Here is a 21,724-nt window from a genome sequence, read left to right on the forward strand (position 1 = left end):
CTCAGAGACCTCTGGGACAATGTTAAATGCCCCAACATTCAAACCATAAGAATCCCAGCAAAAGAAGACAAAAAGAAAGGACATGAGAAAATACTTGATGAGATAATAGTTGAAAATTTCCTTAAAATAGTGAAGGAAATATCCACCCAAGTCCAAGAAACCCAGAGAGTCCCAAATAGGAGAAACAAGGTGAAACGCCCCAAGACACATATTAATCAAATTAATGAAGATCGAACACAAAGAGCAAATATTAAAAGCAGCAAGGGAAAAGCAACAAATTTCACACAAGGGGATCCTCATAAGGATAACAACTGATCTTTCAGTAGAAACTCTTAAGGCCAGAAGGGAATGGCAGGACATACTTAAAGTGATGAAAGAGAAAAACCTACAACCCAGATTACTATACCCAGCAAAGATCTCATTCAAATATGAAGGAGAAATCAAAAGCTTTACAGACAAGCAAAAGCTGAGAGAATTCAGCACCAACCAAACCAGCTCTTCAACAAATGCTAAAGGATCTTCTCTAGACAAGAAACACAGAATAGGTTTATAAACTTGAACCCAAACAACAAATGCCAAAGTAAATGGCAATGGGATCATACTTATCAATAATTACCTTAAATGTAAATGAGTTGAATGCCCAACCAAAAGACAAAGACTGAATGAAAAGATACAAAAACAGGACCCCTATATATGCTGTCTACAAGAGACCCACCTCAAACCAAGGGACACATACAGATTGAAAGTGAAGGGCTGGAAAAAGATATTTCATGCAAATGGAGACCAAAAGAAAGATGAGTAGCAATACTCATATCAGATAAAATAGACTTTGAAATAAAGGCTGTGAAAAGAGACAAAGAAGGACACTACGTAATGATCTAAGGATCAATCCAAGAAGAAGATATAACAATTATAAATATATATGCACCCAACATAGGAGCACCTCCATACATAAGGCAAATGCTAACAAGTATGAAAGGGGAAATTAACAGTAACACAATAATAGTGGAAGACTTTAATACCCCACTCACACCTATGGATAGATCAACCAAACAGAAAATTATCAAGGAAACACAAACTTTAAATGATACAATGGACCAGTTAAACCTAATTGATATCTACAGGACATTTCACCCCAAAACAATGAATTTCACCCCAAAACAATGAATTTCACCTTTTTCTCTAGTGTACATGGAACATTCTCCAGGATAGAGCACATCTTGGGCCATAAATCTAGCCTTAGCAAATTCAAAAAATTTGAAATCATTTCAAGCATCTTTTCTGATTACAATGCGATAAGATTAGATGTCAACTACAGGAAAAAAACTATTAAAAATACAAATATATGGAGGTTAAATAACACGCTTCTGAATAACCAACAAATCATGGAAGAATGAAAAAGGAAATCAAAATATGCATAGAAACAAATGAAAATGAAAACACAACAACCCAAAACCTATGGGATTCAGTAAAAGCAGTGCTAAGGGGAAAGAAGAAAGAAAGTGAAGTTGCTCAGTTGTGTCCAACTCTTTGTGACCCCACAGACTGTAGCCTACAAGGCTCCTCCGTCCATGGGATTTTCCAGGCAAGAGTACTGGAGTGGGTTGCTGTTTCCTTCTTCAGCTAAGCAGAAGGTTCATAGCCAACAAGCCTACCTCAAGAAACAGGAGAAAGATCAAATAAATAACCTAAGTTTATACCTAAAGCAACTAGAAAAAGAAATGAAGAACCCCAACGTTGGTAGAAGGAAAGAAATCATAAAAATTAGGGCAGAAAATAAATGAGAAAGAAACAAAGGAGACTATAGCAAAAATCAACAAAACTAAAAGCTGGTTCTTTGAGAAGATAAATAAAATAGGCAAACCATTAGCCAGACTCATCAAGAAAAAAAGGGAGAAGAATCAAACCAACAAAATTAGAAATGAAAATGGAGAAATCACAACAGACAACACAGAAATACAAAGGATCATAAGAGACTAGAGACTACTATCAGCAACTATATGCCAATAAAATAGACAAGTTGGAAGAAATGGATGAATTCTTAGAAAAGTATAACCTTCCAAAACTGAACCAGGAAAAAATAGAAAATCTTAACAGACCCATCACAAGCATAGAAATAGAAACTGTAATCACAAATCTTCCAACAAACAAAATCTCAGGACTAGATGGCTTCACAGGTGAATTCTACCAAAAGTTTAAGGAAGAACCAACAACTATCCTACTCATAATCTTCTGGAAAATTGCAGAAGGTAAACTCCCAAACTCATTCTGTGAGGCCACCATCACCCTAATACCAAAATCAGACAAAGATACCACAAAAAAGAAAACTTCAGGCCAATATAACTGATGAAAATAGATGCAAAATTCCTCAACAAAATTCTAGCAAATGGAATCCAACAAAATATTAAAAAGATCATGCATCATGACCAAGTGGGTTTTATCCCAGGGATGCAAGGATTGTTCACTATTCACAAATCAATCAATGTGATACACCACATTAACAAAATTAAGGATAAAAAACAAATGATTATCTCAATAGATGCAGAATAAGCCTTTGCCAAAATTCAACACCCATTTATGATAAAAAAAAAAAAACTCTCCAGAAAGCAGGCATAGAAGGAACATACCTCAACATAATAAAAGCGATATATGATAAACCCACAGCAAACATTATCCTCAATGGCAAAAAATTGAAAGCATTTCCCCTAAAGTCAGGAACAAGACAAGGGTGTCCACTCTCACCACTACTATTCAACATAGTTTTGGAAGTTTTAGCCACAGCAATCGGAGAAGAAAAAGAAAAGGAATCCAGACTGGAAAAGAAGAAGCAAAACTCTCACTGCTTGAAGATGACATGATCCTCTACATAGAAAACCCTAAAGATACCACCAGAAAATTACTAGAGCTAATCAGTGAGTATAGTAAAGTTGCAGGATATAAAATTAATACACTGAAATCCCTTGCATTCCTATACACTAACCATCAGAAAACAGAAAGAATTTAAGGAAACAATCCCATTCACCACTGAGACGAAAAGAATAAAATACTAAGGAATAAAACTGCATAAAGAAACAAAAGACCTATGTATAGAAAACTATAAAACACTGATGAAAGAAATCAAAGATGACACCACAAATAGATGGAGAAATATACCATGTTCATGGATCAGAAAAATCAATATAGCAAAAATGAGTATACTACCCACAGCAACCTATAGATTCAATGCAATCCCTATCAAGCTACCAAGGGTATTTTTCACAGAACTAGAACAAATAATTTCACAGTTTGTATGGAAATACAAAAAACCTTGAATAGCCAAAGCAATCTTGAGAAAGAAGAATGGAACTGGAGGAATGAACCTGCCCGACTTCAGACTATATTACAAAGCTGCAGTCATCAAGACAGTATGGTACTGGCACAAAGAGAAATATAGATCAATGGAACAAAATAGAAAGTCCAGAGATGAACCCATGCACCTATGGACAACTTATCTTTGACAAAGGAGGTAAGAATATACAATGGAGAAAAGATAAACTCTTTAACAAGTGGTACTGGAAAAACTGGTCAACCACCTTTAAAAGAATGAAACTAGAATACTTTCTAATACCATACACAAAAATATACTCAAAATGGATTAAAGATCTAAATGTAAGACCAGAGACTATAAAACTCCTAGAGGAAAACATAGGCAAAACACTCTCTGACATAAATCACAGCAAGATCCCCTATGACACACCTCCCAGGGTAATGAAAATAAAGGCAAAAATAAACAAATGGGACCTAATTAAACTTAAAAGCTTTTGCACAATGAAGGAAAGTATAAGCAAGGTAAAAAGACAGCCTTCATAGTGGGAAAAAATGATAGCAAAAGAAGCAACTGACAAAGAATTAAACTCAAAAATCATGAACAGCTCATGCAGCTCAAAACCAGAAAAACAAATGATCAAATAAAAAAATGGGCCAAAGAACTAAACACACATATCTCCAAAGAAAACATACAGATGGCTGACAAACACATGAAAAAATGATCAACAGCACTCACTATCAGAGAAATGCAAATCAAAACCACAATGAGGTACCATCTCATGCCAGTCAGAATGACTGCTATCAAAAAGTCTACAAACAATAAATGCTGGAGAGGGTGTGAAGAAATGGAAACCCTCTTATACTGCTGGTGGGAATGCAAACTAGTATAGCCACTATGGAGAACAGTGTGGAGATTCCTTAAAAAACTGAAAATAGAACTGCCATATGACCCAGCAATCCCACTGCTGGGCATACACATCGAAGAAACCAGAATTGAAAGAGACAGCGTGTACCCCTTTGTTCATCACAGCACTGTTTCCAATAGGCAGGACATGGAAGCAACCTAGATGTCCATCAGCAGGCGAACGGACAAGAAAGCACTGGTGCATATACACAATGGAATATTACTCAGCCATTCAAAAGAATACACTCGAATCCGTTCTAATGAGGTGGATGAAACTGGAGCCTATTATACAGAGTGAAGTAAGTCAGAAAGAAAAACACCAATACAGTGTTTTAACACATATATATGGAATTTAGAAAGATGGTAACAATGATCCTATATGCGAGATAGCAAAAGAGACACAGAAAGAACAGACTTTTGGAATTTGTGGGAGAGAGCGAGGGTGAGATGACTTGAGAGGATAGCATTGATACATGTCTATTACCATATGTAAAATAGACCACCAGTCCAAGTTTGATGCATGAAACAGGATCTTCAAAGCCGGTGCACTGGAACAACTCAGAGGGATGGGATGGGGAGGGAGGTGGCAGGGGGGTTCGGGATGGAGGACACATATACACCTGTGGCTGATTCATGTCAATGTATGGCAAAAACCACCACAATATTGTAAAGTAATTAGCCTCCAATTAAAATAAAGAAATTAATTTTTAAAAGCTAAGTTATATTATTTGTTTGCACTTGAATTTTAATATTAACATATAAAATACAGAGCATTAGGAAATTTGATAAGACACAAAATCCACCAATTACAACACAAATTTTAAATTTCTGTTTGCTATCCATCTTTATTTATGTGTATTTTTACATTGCTATAAATATTTATATATATATATAATTTTCTACTTTTTCTTTTTTCAAACTTAAAATCATTCCAAAGGATTTCCCAAGATCCATAATTCTATAGTCACCATAACTGTAATTTTAAATGAGTACCTAATATAATATTATATCTAGTGTTTTAAAATGTTTTAAACATGGTTTGAAAGGATAGTTTAAAGACAAATCTCATGGGAGATAGACTTTTGGGGATATACAAAGTAAAAAAGATTTTAATATGAATAGCTTTCAATTGTTTAGAAACTGGACCAAAACACGTTAGAAATCGTTTATAATGTTGTTCTTCCCTGTGAGACTTCTCACTGACCTTTCAGCCTGACACAAAAATAGAAGACTTTATCATAGCTTTAGCCTGTAGGCCTATTTTTAGGCATACAACGTCATGACCTAAACTTAATAAAAACCCAACACAAAGAGATGAAAGTGGGAAACTTCTTTGCAGAAACTCCTTTGAGACTATATCCTGCCTTAATTCTACAAGAAGAATTCCCACAGAAATCAATAGGAGATTAAAATAAATATCAATGGCAGGATACAGTCCAAATTATGAACGAAAAAATTTAAACTTGACAGGTTAATTGTTTTTCAGAAACAGTGAAATTTTGGAGAAGTGTTTTCATGAGGAAAAACCAACATTTTGGCTATAGATATATGAATACATAGCATTTTTGTGTAGCAGAACCTTATCAGTGGGAGCTGTGTGCACCCATTGTGTTATGACACTGGTTTCTGTAATTTTGAAGGGAAGTTTCTCGACCTGCACCCAAGTTTTGCACTATTTGTTCAAGTTTCTAACATGCTTTTAAGTAGAATAAACAGTAGACAAGATGAAAAAAATGTATTTCAAACTCTCCTTGCTTAACCATATTATTCAAAAATTATTAACAAATTTTAATCATACTAAATATGGAAGATTCAAAGGTTAAAATTGGGTAATCAGTAACTGGGTGCCCTTTAGCTACAAAAATGTTACAGTCAGTATGAAGTAAAGTGAAGTGAAGTCGCTCAGTCGTGTCCGACTCTGCAACCCCATGGACTGTAGCCTACTACGCTCCTCCGTCCATGGGATTTTCCAGGCAAGAGTACTGGAGTGGGGTGCCATTTCCTTCTCCAGAGGATCTTCCTGACCCAGGGATTGAACCCAGGTCTCCCGCACTGTAGGCAGGCACTTTACCGCCTGAGCCACCAGGGAAGTCCTTTGGCTAAAAAAAGTTTACAGTCAGTATAAATGTATACAAAATGTTCAGGCTCCTAAGTTTATTGTCTAGTAAATTTTATACGAACAATTGAATAGAGGCTTATATGAAAGTCAAGCTCATTCATTATTTAATTTTACCTTCTGCAAAAGGAGGATGAGATTCAAGAAAGAGCAACATAATACACTATTGTTAAAGTACTAGATATATAGGGCACAATTTTACCTCAGTGTGGTTGGCACATAGTAGATGACCAAGAAATTTTAGTGGCTGAATCAGTAATAGATGTTTCAAAGACAACAATCAATTCGATTAACATTCAATAAGTTCCTATTATACTCAAATTGTGTGCAAGGGCTATAAGAAATGTTATGATTCTAGCAATGTCCCTATACTGAGAGCCAGGTAAACTTGAATTAAGCCCATTATAATACCAAATCATATGCATTAGGAGCATAACTAGAGATTAAAATAAAGTACTCTAGAAATATAAAGCGATAGCAATGATTTCCCACTGAGGATTAATTGGGGAATTAACTGGAAGATGGAAGAACACATGGAGGGAATAATCTAAGGCGAAAGGATCAACTTCTCCAGTAGCAAAGATTAAAGTGTCAGTGACAGTACTTCACGGGATGATTCATGTTTCCTTGGAAGTAAAAGAACAGACTTGTGAATGATTCTTCTGGGAACAGTGACAAGAATGGTGGGTTTGTTTACCAATTGCAAGGAAAGTACATAAAAATGACATCTTTTATGACATAAAACGATTCTAGTATGAAGATAGCAGAGAAGTAGAATACGGAAGTTAAAATGAGATGTCTCGTCCGCAAGGAATAGAGAGTACTTGGCTGAAATGGAGTAAGTTAATGGAGTTGTTTTTTGTTTTTGTTTGTATCCTATGAGACCTAAGATACTGAACAGTAAGAACTGTAGAAAAAATTAAGTACTTTTGGAAAAATTATATTGCTTCTGATTAACTTTAAACACTAAGCATAAATTTGTAATCAAGGAAGCTGTTAAGGGAGCTCCAAAATGAATCAATGTGACTCCAAATTTACCTTAGGTTGAAAATGGTCCAGTCAGTTCATCCCCCGTACTGTGTGGAATGAAAACCTCTATCTAAAGCATTTTAGTGTCGTTACATTAATTTCTTTGAATACTAATTTCAGTAAATATTTTAAGATGATCAAGGCACAAAAATCTGTCTGAGATTAAAAACCTGCTGTTAGCCCAAGGAATGTAAAAGTAATGAAATGTCAAGAAAAATTTAATGTACATGTTTGAGCCTGTAGAACAATTGTGTTCAAAGGAAATTAAACTGAGAAAAAATTGTTTCAATATAGCCAATGCATGACTAAATTAGATGAACTCTTACAAATAAGTACACATTCCCCTTCCAAAGAGCCGACAAAAATATGGAATTCTCTAGGCTAGATTACTGGAGTGGGTAGCCAGTTCCCTTTTCCAAGGGAATCTTCCCAATCCAGGGATCAAATCCAGGTCTCCCACATTGCAGGTGGAGTCTTTACCAGCTGAGCCACCAGGGAAGCCCAAGAATACTGGAGTGGGTAGCCTATCCCTTCCTATCCTATCCTATCTCCTAGTGGGTATCCTATCCCTCTCAAACCGGGGTCTCCTGCATTGCAGGAAGATTTTTTACCAGCTGAGCTACCAGGGAAGCCCCTGATGATAAGAGCTAATGTTTATTGAGCATTTACTATATTTCAGCTACTGTATGAATTACATTACACATTTTCTCATTTAATTTTCACAGCAATATAATGAAGTAGAAACTCTTTTTAATTCTTTATTAGTAATAAAATGGAGAAGTTGTCTGTGGTCATACAGTTATTAAACAGGAAGGCAAGACTGGACACAGGACTCACTCTAAATCACCCTCTGATGGCCTGGAATCACCAGGTGTGTTCAAAAAAATTAAAAATAATTTATTAGTAGACATAATTGTGTAGCCAGTTCCCAATAATGAGTAAGCTTATCTCTGGCATGAGTTGTTCTCAATGCGTAAAAAGATTTTGTTTATTTTTCTAGGGAGATATAAAATCTGTTCCATGTTATAGTTACTTAAAGATTTAAGAAGTGTTAAGAATATAGCACTCAGCTGTGTTTCTTCTATGTAGTCTCTGCTGCTGCTGCTAAGTCACTTCAGTCATGTTCGACTCTGTGCAACCCCATAGACGGCAGCCCACCAGGCTCTGCTGTCCCTGAGATTCTCCAGGCAAGAGTACTGGAGTGGGGTGCCATTGCCTTCTCCTTATATAGTCTCACTAATGTTTAATGAAGATCTTCCCTATAGCTCAGATGCTAAAGAGTCTGCCTGCAATGCAGGAGACCTGGGTTCGATCCCTGGGTCAGGAAGATCCTCTGGAGACGGGAACGGCAATCCACTCCAGTATTCTTGCCTGGAGAATCCCATGGACAGAGGAGCCTGACAGGCTACAGTTCATGGGGTCGGAAAGAGTCAGACACAACTGAGCGACTAACCTATCCACAATGTTTAATGAAGAAGTCTTTTGTTTGGTTTTCCTTCTTTAAAAGAAGAATGTTCATCTCCTAAACTATACATTTAATTATCATTTTATTCCATGTAAAAATGGTTTTTAAAATTAAAGAAAAAATACAAGCACAGATAAGCCATACCAGGAGCATAGAGTCTGTGTTTGAGTACTATTATTGATCATTTTTAATGGCATTATACTGAAATTACAGTCTTCTTTCCTTAAATAACTGCATGTATGGTTTCTACAAGCCATTCTTTCCCTACATTGAGTGTGGTTTTGGGGAACTAGGTAAAAGTTGGGGGTGATTTGAGTTGCCTGAGGATTTGGGGGCATGGAACAAAGGGAAATGGAGATTTGAGGGGAGGGAGAGAGTAAGCTGGAAGTTGGAAATGTCGAAAAATTTAAGTCTATAAAATCAGACAGTGAAAACACATGAGAGCAAGGAAAGTATCTTATAGAGCATCTCTGAGCCAATTTGGAAAGTTGAGCCTAAAAGATTCCCTTTGGGCACAAGATATGAGATAAAGGTTCTTTTATAGCTTGGCAGCAGTAAATCTATATGCTGGGAAAGAGATCAATTTTAGACACTTAAAGTTACTTAAGTCTCATTTTCACAACAGAGTCTCTCAGCAGTAGACAGTGCAGTTAATGGGATAATTTTACCAAGAAAGGAATTTATCCAAAAAATTCCTTATGGACTGATATAAGAAACTTTTTACTAAAGGCAACAAAACCAGAATTTATTAAATTGTACCATGGACACTCTACAAGTAGATCTAATATTAAAAGTATTAAAAGATCTTTTACAGCAATATCCACAGGGACTTTTTTTCCTTGACCTCAGTTTGCCCCAAGATTCAAAATTCATACAAATTAAGTGGTGAAAGCTGAAAAAATGCTTGAATTACCTCAAAATGGCACATTACGAATTTGAAGCAGAAGGAGGGAAGATAACCTAACATTTGTTTAAAGTAACATATTTACTCATTTGTAAGCCTAAGAGAAAAGTTGCCTGTGATAATGAGAATATCTTAAGGCAATTACAATTTCAGGAAATTTTCTTATGAAGGAAAAATCATTTGTTGTGAGAGGATTTTGTACCTAGTGAATTATTATAAAATAAAACTAAATAGACGTTAGGATCTGATAATCTCATATATTTGATGCCCACTGTATATCAGACCGGAGAAGGCAATGGCACCCCACTCCAGTACTCTTGCCTGGAAAATCCCGTGGATGGAGGACCCTGGTAGGCTGCAGTCCATGGGGTCACTAAGAGTCAGACACGACTGAGCGATTTCACTTCAACTTTTCACTTTCATGCATTGGAGAAGGAAATGGCAACCCACTCCAGTGTTCTTGCCTGGAGAATCCCAGGGACGGGGGAGCCTGGTGGACTGCCGTCTATGGGGTCGCACAGAGTCAGACACGACTGAAGCGACTTAACAGCAGCAGCAGTATATCAGACACTGTGCTATGCATGTATTATCTCATTTAATCCTTGCATTAACTGTGCATTAAGAGTAGCTGCTATTTCGTATTGTAGAGATAAAGATGAAGCCACAAAGAAACACTTCAATGAGGTTATGTGATTTGCCAGACCTGGGATTAGAAGTCATATGTGCTTGGTCCCAAAACTCCATTTTTGAGCACAGGATAAATGTGGCAATTAATGATACCATTTCTATGTTATTTGTTGTTATATAAACAAGGAAAATTTCTATTCCAACGGGGCATCCTATGAATACTTGAATCATATTTAGGTTGATTGTGATAAAAAGCATACAATCAAAAGGACATTTTGTATCATTACCTTTGAACCTTTCAGGCCAAATCCTTTCAGTTACTAGAATTTTGACAGGAGTGTTGGTTTCCTTGGTGGGGATATAACCCCCTTCTTCCCTTTCAGATTCAAAACAAGTTGAATGAGATGAAGAGGAAAGTATATGGAAAATCAGAATGTTGCTTTAAAAAAAAACCTGATAAAGGTTTAGTTGTCAGGACCAAATGGGCCTCATAAATGAACCCAGAATAGTCAGACTTACCAACCCAGTCAAGGTGTGTTTGTAAGCACTGGCTTTGGGGAAGAGCCTGCCCCCCAGGAAGGCTTCCCTTGTGGCTTAGATGGTAAAGACACTGCTTGCAGTGCAGGAGACCCAGGTTCGATCCCTGGATCGGGAAGATCCCCTGGAGAAGGAAATGGCAACCCACTCCAGTATTCTTGCCTGGAGGATCCCGTGGACAGAGGAGCCTGGCCATGGGGTCACAAAGAGTCGAACACAACTGAGCCACTAACTGCCTCTGGGAGCACGGAGAACAAACGTTTGCAGCAGGGAGCCCATAGCTCCTAAGAGGGAAAATACTTGGGTGGGCTCTGCAAGCCTAGTTTTTTTTTTTAAGTTATAAATCAGAACCAACAAGGTCCTACTGTACAGCACAGGGAACTCTGCTCAATATTATGTGGCGGCCTGGTTGGGAGGGGAGTATGGGGGAGAATGGATACGTGTATAAGTATGACTGAATCCCTTTGTTGTCCTCCTGAAACTATCACATTTTTAATCAGCTATACTCCAATATAAGATAAAAAGTTTTTAAAAAGTCATCAATCAGATAAATCACGCCACCCACTCAGAGCAGAGTAAAGGGGCAGAAAAAGGAGTGAGTTTTACGGTAATAGAACGCCTTCACAGGAAGAGAGCGTCCGTACTCCCCTCTAACACCCCCAGGTGTGCTCCGCTCTGCTCTGCTTTGTTTTGTTCCCTCCACTTTACAGGATGCTCCTCAGCCTACCTGGTTAGACAAGGGTCTCTTCATCTGGGAGATTGCACTCCTGAGGCTGTTACTTTCCTCCCTCTGAAAGATGGAGCATGACTCCTGTGTAGTCCTCTTGGAACCACCCATAGGAAAGATACACTTTGTTCTGAAAAAGCTCCAGAATGAGTTTTCTGCTTCATTAACTAAGCTACTTCAGGGCTACTCTATTTAAGTTGAAGATGTACTCCCTGTTTTGTTTCCCGTCCCTGACTATGTCCAACCAAGCTTTCCAAGGTCACATGGCACTGGTTCTGCAGTGAGATTTAAAAACATTAGTAATAAATGCTGCAATAATAAAAGGCCAGAAAATGTCGGTAGAAGCCCTCTCATGCTATCACATTTGAAGGGGAAAACTAAAGGCCACACCCATTGATTAAGAAATTAATATTTAAAACTTAATTTTCTTGACAATATGAGTTAAAAGTTAGAAAATAAAGTAATTCCCATTTGTTTATTCTGCCCAATGTGTATTAGAGGTTTTTCTCAATTTATCTGAATACTTGAGAGTGGAGGTTATTTCTTCAGGGTTTCATACATTTAATTAATTTAACACAAGATATCGGATACACCTGTATTTCTAGTGTCCAAAGATAAATAGGACATAAGATTATCACCATATTGCTCCTGTAAGAAAAACAGGCAATCCTCAGGCCCTTGAGCAGTTTTTCTGGGTAAAATGCCCTTGAACTCATTAAAACATTAGTTAAAACTCAGTTATTTCTAAATGAAAGTCTGCTGCTGCTACGGCTGCTAAGTCGCTTCAGTCGTGTCCAACTCTGTGCGACCCCATAGACAGCAGCCCACCAGGCTCCGCTGTCCCTGGGATTCTCCAGGCAAGAACACTGGAGTGGGTTGCCGTTTCCTTCTCCAATGCATAAAAATGAAAGTGAAGTCATTCAGTCGTGTCTGACCCTTAGCGACCCCGTGGACTGCAGCCCACCAGGCTCCTCTGTCCATGGGAGTTTCCAGGCAAGAGTAGTGGAGTGGGTTGCCATTTCCTTCTCAGAAATGAAAGGCAGAGTACTAATTTATCTATTGCTGTGTGACTAATTACCCCCAAAACGTAGCAACTTAAAACAACAAGCGTATATTATCTCACAGATCTCATAGTTTGGGAATCGGGAAATTTTCTTGTTAGTCCTGGTTCAGATTCTCTTGTAAGGGTGAGTCTGATTGTCAGCAGAGCTGTGGTCATCATTTCCAATTACTGAAGACTAATTTGCAAACTCATCTTTCACTGGCTGTTGGCCAAACCCCTTTTCTTATAAGTTGAGCCTTGTCATGGGCTGCCTGCTGCCCTCAGCACATGCGGTTGACTTCCCTTGGAGCCCGTGATTGAGAAAGGGAAAGCAAGGCAGTGACACAGCACTTTCATTTATGTCCTAACTTTTGAGTCATGCACAGTGTCTTCCATCTTATTCTGTTTCTTAGAAATGAGTCACTAGGTCCAGTAATACCCTCAGCAGAGGGTATTACACTAAAGTTCAAATACTAGAATGCGGGGAACGTTGGGGACTGGCTCTTCCCAAAAAAAGATGATGGGAAAAATCTTAATTTTTATCTTTTCCAAGATACCACTGGTCAGTTGATATCTGACTTGTCAGTTTATATTTAATAGGGGTCAGTCTCCAACACGGAGAAGGCGATGGCACCCCACTCCAGTACTCTTGCCTGGAAAATCCCATGGACGGAGGAGTCTGGTAGGCTGCAGTCCATGGGGTCACTAAGAGTCAGACATGACTGAGCGACTTCATTTTCACTTTTCACTTTCACGCATTGGAGAAGGAAACAGCAACCCACTCCAGTGTTCTTGCCTGGAGAATCCCAGGGACGAGGGAGCCTGGTGGGCTGCCATCTATGGGGTTGCACAGAGTTGGACACGATGGAAGTGACTTAGCAGCAGCAGCAGCAGCAGCAGCAGCAGCAATCTCCAATAAAAAGGACTTCCCTGGTGGCTCAGATGGTCAAGTGTCTGCCTACAATGCAGGAGACCCAGGTTCAATCCCTGGGTCAGGAAGATCCTCTGGGGAAGGAAATGGCACCCCACTCCAGTACCTTGCCTGGAAAATCCCATGGATGCAGGAGCATGGTAGGCTACAGTCCATGGGGTCACAAGGGGTCAGACATGACTTCACTTCCACTTTTTCTCCAGTGAAAGGGTTTAGTACAATGCACCTACCATTTCTGGATGCGAACTCTGCCCATGCAGAGTTTCTTAATTGCCATTTCCTCCTCGAGTTCTGTGTTCTCGACACTTTGGTCTATGTAGACAGTTAGCTCTGTCTGGTCATATGGCTACCACGTATCTTGCAGAAAGACATATTTAATCCTGTGCCGTAGTAGCTTAGCCTCTGCCTCTTGTTCCGGAATTGCCTAAGCCCAAGAAGTTTCCTTTTTAGAGATGTTTTCTCATGTTGTGCCTGTATTTATTTCAAGGTTTTTCTAAAATGAAACTACTGTGGGTGTTTCTGACACCTGTGCCCCTTGGGCTCTGATGCCAACCAAAGTCTCTGTCATGTGCTTCTCAAGACACTGTCCTTCCTCTGCTTAGGAATTCCTTAAGCTTCTCAGGCAGATTCCCTCATAATATTAGGAAGCCAGTGAAAGCTCCCCTACAATAACCTGTATATCACTTCGAAAACTATCCTGTATTTCTTTGAGTAGTTTCCATTTTAACCTGTGGACAAGCCTCATAAATCCACACTCCTTTTCTTGACTGTGAACAGAGAAAATAATCTGAGGCACTTGATCATTGGTCCCTTGCTGCTTATCAAAGCTTGGTGACAACAATTTAAAGATAGAACCTTAGAAAGACTTCCCCAGCACTTCGGAGATTTGGCTGTCTTGTAGTTTAAAAGCAACTGTATCAGGGTCTACAAATTTATAGGAAAGCTCCAATTCTCTCTATAACCTAATTCTTGCCTCAGCTGCCCTTCAGCACTAAGACTGCTGCAGCCACTGACGTATGTTGTGGTTTCTTCTGTGTATCACATGGCAAGGATATTTCTAGTCAAGAAGCAACAACTTCTGTGCCTGACTCTGTGTGACCCTATGGGCTGCAGCCTGCCAGGCTCCTCTGTCCATGGGATTTTCCAGGCAAGAATACTGGAGTGGGGTGCCATGCCCTCCTCCAGGGGATCTTCCCAACCCAGGGATTGAACCTGTGTCCTTTAAATCTACCTGCATTGGCAGGCAGGTTCTTTACCACTAGTGCTACCTGGGAAGCCCATTCTTTCTTCAGTCAATGGAATTCACATTTTTCAAGTAATGCAGGTCATAAACAAGATGGTCATCTTTCATTTCCACATTTTCCTCATTTGTCTTGCTCATCTAGGCAGGCTGGAGGGTATTTATCATACGCATTTGTCGTGCTGAGTTCAGTCCCACCTCTCCCGTTTCACAGCTCTGTGATCTCGAGCAAGCTACTTCACTTCTCTAATCCTCATTTCCTGAATCTGTAAAGCACGTATGAGGAACAGAACATGACTCATGGGACTGTTATGAAGATTTAAAGAGACAAAAGTGTGTGGTGCCCTTAATACAGTGATGGACGCCGAGAAATTGGGCCGTGTATATTTTACTGCTGGTGACATGTGGGTTCTGACTCTGGACTATCTTTTGATTGCATTCCCTTTTTATACTTCTGCTGTCACTGCCTTTGTTTATTTCCTTTTCTTTTCTCATGGGGATTATTGCATCTGACTAGCCTCCTTGTTTATAGCTTCTCACCCTTTAAATCCATCATTCATACTGTCACAAGCTTTTACTAAAGCCCAGACCTATTCATACCACACTCCGCTGCTTTAATGCTCCAGTGGCTCCTTGTGGTCTGCAGGATAACATTCAGGCCCTAGCATGGCATCCAGGCTCTCAGTAATCTGCTTACAACTTGCTTTCCTCATCACACACTTCGGGCTGCAGCCACACTGGACTCCAGTTTCTGAGTGCATTTTCATAAGCCTGTGACTTTTTTACCAAAAAAAACCCTGCAGCCCCAGCCTGAAATTCTCTGTCCTGTTCACCCTTCAGATATGACCTCACATTCCTTTCCTTTCTGCTCTGTTAGCAGATTTCCCTCTTACGGTCCTCCCCATTTTTAACCTCATCACAGTGGTCTGTGTGTTCATTTCTGCAACAGCGTTGTAAGCTCCTCCAGAGCAGGGACCCTATCCAGTTCTTTGGACAGGGTCGCAACAGCGAGCTCAACATGGCAGACGATTGGAACACACTAATGTGAATGAATTTCTAAGTCTAGTAAACATTCTTAGTTAGGATTTCATACCTGTGAATTCGGCTCCTTCACCAGATTGGTTTGTTTGTGTTTTGATCACTGCTTGCCTCCCATTCTTTTGGTGGTCCTGGAGGGACACACGTGGCCCGTCCCCAGCCCTGTGCCGTGCTAGCCTGACCACAAAGCGCAGAGGGGAAGTGGGAGGCAGCATGTTCACAGTGGCATAAGTAAGGTGTTAAAAATTAAATCCGAGATATAATTGCTAGTTATAATAAGTAAACAGATTAATAGAGAATTTTTAAAATTAAAATAGAATAGTAGCGACAAGAATCCAGATGGAAGGTGTTTCCTGGAATTACTATCTAGTCTCTCACACCCTGAGAACCATAAGTTCTCACTTTACTTAGAAACAGGTACAGTTACAAGAAATGCTGCTTTATTTTGTACCACATAATCGACAGATACCCTTCCATTGTTCATGCAGTTTTATTTCACAGTCTCATTTATTTCTTAGTTTTTTTTGAAGTTCCAGGCCAAATATGAGCCCTGTGGAGTTAATGAACAAAAGCATTCTTTTCTGTCTCTATTAAAACCTTGACTATAGGCTGTTTCACAGTGAATACACCTCAGTTTCTTAAACAAAGTGCCAATATGCCCTGAACCACTTTTAGAGAAAATTAAGGAAGGCTCCTACCTTGGTGTCCTGTAGTGGAACCATTCCAAGTCCCCAGATGCCTGCTAATACAGTCTTCTTATTTTCAAAATAAATGAAAACTCCATTCACTTGGCTGAAACACAATTTATTTAAGCTTCTGCTTTTAAACAATTATTACCCCACATAATTCCTCTTGTGATTCTACTGTCCTAATTATAAGACCTACCTTCCAACATAAATGCTGGTAAATATAAATTTTTTTGTCTCTCTTTTAAGTAAAATATTGATTACTTCCTAAATATAAAATCTGTATTTGCTATAGAAAACAAGAAAATACAAAAAAGAGAAGACATTTATTTTACCATCCAAATATAGCTACTCTTTGTATTGTAACATTTTAGATATTTTCTTATGTGTTTTGCATTTTATGTAGCTGTGATCTGCTAGATAGAGTCTTGTAGAGTTATGGCCTTATTCTGTCATTTAACACATTTCCCACATTAATAAAACTATTTGTATATAAAATTTAATAGCCATATGAATATATCATCATTTATTAACCATTCTCTTATTAATAAGTATTTTAGTGTGTTTTATGGTTTTAGTCTTTATAAATAATGACGCTCTGAAAGGTTTGTATCATAAAATTTTTATTCATGGTTAGGATAGACAGAAAATCAACTGTCTTTGAAGCCTATAGTTCCTCCCATTTCATAGAAACAGAAACTCAGTTCCTATGGGAAATACATTGCAGTATCTTATTGAAATCAGTGTCAGCCGTGCAATTAGATGTGTGGGCGTGGTCTTCAGAACACCGCCTCTTTCCTGGAAACTGTGATCGGCTCAGGGAAAGGCATATGATGCAGGCCAGGATAATTAGAGATTCTTAAAGGACTTCTTGGGTTGGGCTTTTACTCAGGCTACTAACCTGGTAGGCAGCTTTGCTTGTTGTTGGGAGGAAATCTGCCTGGATGATGGGGGAAAAAGAACTTTGAATTATATCATTTAAACCATATATAGAACATTTCAACCCAGAGCAGCAGAATGCTTATTTTTTCCTCAAGTGCACTTAGACCTTTCTTAAGGATGTTTAGATAAAAAAAAAAAGTCTTAACAAATTTAAAGTTGCAACCATATCAAGTATCTTCTCTAACCACAGTGGGATGAATCTAGAAATTAATAGAAAAGGAAAACTTGAAAAGTCACAAATACGTGTAAATTATACAACACTCTTGAACAACCAATGGCTCAAAGAAGAATTGAAAAGGAAAACTAGAATATATCTTGAGACAAATGAAAACACAACATACCAAAAGTGGGATGCAATGGAAGCAGTACTGAAAGGAAAGTTTATACCACCAAACACCTACATTATGAAAATAAAAATTATCTTAAATAAGTGACCTAGAGATACATATCAAGGAACTAAAAGATGAAGGGCAAACTAAACCCAAGCTTAGCTGAGGGAAGAAAATAATAAAGATTAGAGAAGAAATGAATGAAACGTAGGATAGAAAAAAGGAAAAAAAATCAGTGAAACTAAAAGTTGATTTTTTAAAAGAAGATAAAATTGACAAAACTTTAAGGTTGTCAAAACTTCTAAAAGATAAACAAAATTGACCAACCAAGAAAATAAACAAAGGACTTAAATCAGAAAAGGAGACATAACAACTCTAACCACACAAATACAGAGGATTATGATACTACTATGAACAACTATATGCCAACAAAATGAATAATCCAAAAGAAATGAATAAATTCCTGGAAAAAATATGTTACCAAGATTGAATGATGAAGAAAGAGAATATTTGAAAAGAACTAAAATTAGTAAGGAGATTGAATCAGTAATCAAAAAATTCCCAACAAAGAAAAGCTCAGGACCAGGTGGCATCACTGGTGAATTCCACCATTTAAAGAATTAATGCTAATTCTTCTTAAATTCTTCCCAAAAACTGAAGAGTAAGGAACACTTCCAAACATATTTATGAGAATTTCCATGATACCAAAGACAGAAAAAGCCATCACAATAAAACTATAGGCCAGTCCCCCCGATAGATATAGATAGAAAAAATCTTCACCAACATACCAGTGAATCAAATCAAACTCACAGCACACAAAAGGATCAGATACCATGACCAAGTGGGATTTGTCCCTGGGACACAAGGATGGTTCAACGTGCAAAAATCAGTCAACGTGACATGTTACCACAAAGGATAAAATCACATGATCATCTTAACAGATGCAGAAGAAGCATTTATAAAATTCAACACCCTTTGTGATTAAAAAACACTTAACTAACTAGGAACAGAGTGAAATTTCCTCAACATAATAAAGACAATTTGGAATGCCCACAGCTAACACAAGTAATATTGAAAAACTGAAAACTTTCCCTACAGTGTCAGGAATGAACTAAGGATGCTCCTCCTCACAACTTCTATTCATCATACCAGAAATTCTAGCCAGAACATTCAGTTCAGTTCAGTTTAGTCACTCAGTCGTGTCCGACTCTTTGTGACCCCATGAATCACAGCACGCCAGGCCTCCCTGTCCATCACCATCTCCTGGAGTTCACTCAGACTCATGTCCATTGAGTTGGTGATGCCATCCAGCCATCTCATCCTCTGTCGTCCCCTTTTCCTCCTGCCCCCAATCCCTCCCAGCATCAGAGTCTTTTCCAATGAGTCAACTCTTCGCATGAGGTGGCCAAAGTACTGGAGTTTCAGCTTCAGCATCATTCCTTCCAAAGAACACCCAGGGCTGATCTCCTTTAGAATGGACTGGTTGGATCTCCTTGCAGTCCATGGGGACTCTCAAGAGTCTTCTCCAAAACCACAGTTCAAAAGCATCAATTCTTCGGCACTCAGCTTTCTTCACAGTCCAACTCTCGCATCCATACATGACCACTGGAAAAACCATAGCCTTGACTAGATGGACCTTTGTTGGCAAAGTAATGTCTCTGCTTCTGTATATGCTATCTAGGTTGGTCATAACTTTTCTTCCAAGGAGTAAGCGTCTTTTAATTTCATGGCTGCAATCACCATCTGCAGTGATTTTGGAGCCCCCAAAAATAAAGTCTGACACTGTTTCTACTGTTTCCCCATCTATTTCCCATGAAGTGATGGGACCAGATGCCATGATCTTCATTTTCTGAATGTTGAGCTTTAAGCCAACTTTTTCACTCTCCTCTTTCACTCTCATCAAGAGGGTTTTTAGTTCCTCTTCACTTTCTGCCATAAGGGTGGTGTCATCAGCATAGATATGCAAAGGTTATTGATATTTCTCCCGGCAATCTTGATTCCAGCTTGTGCTTCTTCCAGCCCAGCGTTTCTCATGATTAAGCAAGACCAAAAAAAAAAAAAAAAAAAGAAAGCCATTCAAATAGGGAAGGAAGAAGTAAAATTATCAGTTTGCAGATTACTTAATCTTATTAAGTCCTAAGATTCCACCAAAAGTTAATAATGAATTCCTAACATGCAAGATATAAAATCAATATACAAAAATCAGTTGCATTTCTATACACTAATAGTAAACAACCTGAAAAGGAAATTAATAAAAATAATCCCATTTACAGTAATATCAAAAGAAATAAAATACTTAGGAATAGGGCTTCTCTGATGGCTCAGACAGTAAAGAGTCTGCCTGCAATTGGGAGACCCAGGTTTGATTCCTGGGTCAGGAGGATTCCCTAGAGAAAGAAATGGCAACCCACTCCAGTGTTCTTGCCTGGAAAATCCCATGGACAGAGGAGCCTGGCAGGCTATGGACCATGGGGTCACAAGAAGTTGGACATGACTGAGTAAGTAATATTTAACACTTAGAAATAAACTTAACCAAGGAGGCAAAACACTTTATACACTAGAAACTATAAGATACTAAGGAAAGAAATTAAAGAAGCTACAAATAAACAGAAAGGCATCCCATGTTCATGGTTTGGAAGACTTAATATTGTTAAAATGTTTCTACTATCTAAAGCCATCTATAGATTCAGTGCAGTTCTTATCAAAATTCCAATGGTACTTTTATAGAAATAGAAAATATAATCTTAAAATTCATATGAACCACAAAGGAACCTGAATAGACAAAGCAATCTTGAGAAAGAACAAAGCAGCAGCCCTCATGCTTCTGACTTCAGGACATATTAGAAAGCTAGGTTAAGAAATTGTCTTCCAAAGTCTTATATCAAATTGTATTTCCATAACATTTATTAAGGGAGTCCCTTTTACTGCATCCTTGTCAAAACAGAATATTCTCAATTTTAAGTGTTGGTTATATTTTATTGTCAAGAGATGATCTACCTGTTTCTTTCTATTTCTTCTATTGCCTGTAAGTTTACTAATGCCTTTCTTCATATAGAATTGGTTGTGTTTAAAATTTTTAAACATTGCTTCTCTGGCATATAAATAGCTCACTATTGTTCTGTTTGTCAGTGGAGGGTATGAGTTAAAGTGGAATAATGTGGGTGGTAAAGAGGCAATTAATTATGAAAAATTGTATTATTTTAAACCTGCATGTCAGTAAGTTAAAAAATTCAGAAACTCAGTCATTAGAATTCTTCCTTGCTAATTTCTTTTCCTTTCTACCAAGACAGTGAGTAAACATTCTTGGAAACATGTATGTTTCCAGCATGTATTTGAAGTCTGTGGTTGATTCCCTTAAGTTTTCAGGAAGAGCAAAACTGTATAGAACTGATCCATTGTAGAAGCATCTTTCTAAGAAGCCTGAAAGGTACTAACAGGTCCATAAGCCTTGAGATTCTGTTCTCTATATTCCCAGTTGTCCTGTCCTTCTGAGGAGAGGCTTATGATATAAAGTTTGCCATAGCCATTTCAGTGATTCCCGTGTATTTTGATAGGGACTATCGAACTTCTTATGTGTCTTGGTCAACGTACATTTCAAGTGTCCAGTGTAGTGCTTTACACAGAATCAGTGCTCAATAAAAATTTGTTAAATACCAACAAATGGATTTTAAAAAAAGAATATCAATAGTGTTAGGATGGCGAGAGATTCTTCCTAACCCATATCACTTTTCAGTAATTAAGAAAATTACTTAGAAACTTTTGCCAAGACATTAGCAAGTACTTTTCTAGGGTTCAGAATTTTAGAGCTGCAAGGAACCTCAGAAAATATCCAGTCCAACTCCTTTATTTACACAGACTAAGATACACTTTTTAAAAGCAGAGACCAGACTGGAGGCCAGCT

This window comes from Bos javanicus, chromosome 27 (genome assembly GCF_032452875.1).
Source record: "Bos javanicus breed banteng chromosome 27, ARS-OSU_banteng_1.0, whole genome shotgun sequence".
NCBI lineage: Eukaryota > Metazoa > Chordata > Mammalia > Artiodactyla > Bovidae > Bos > Bos javanicus.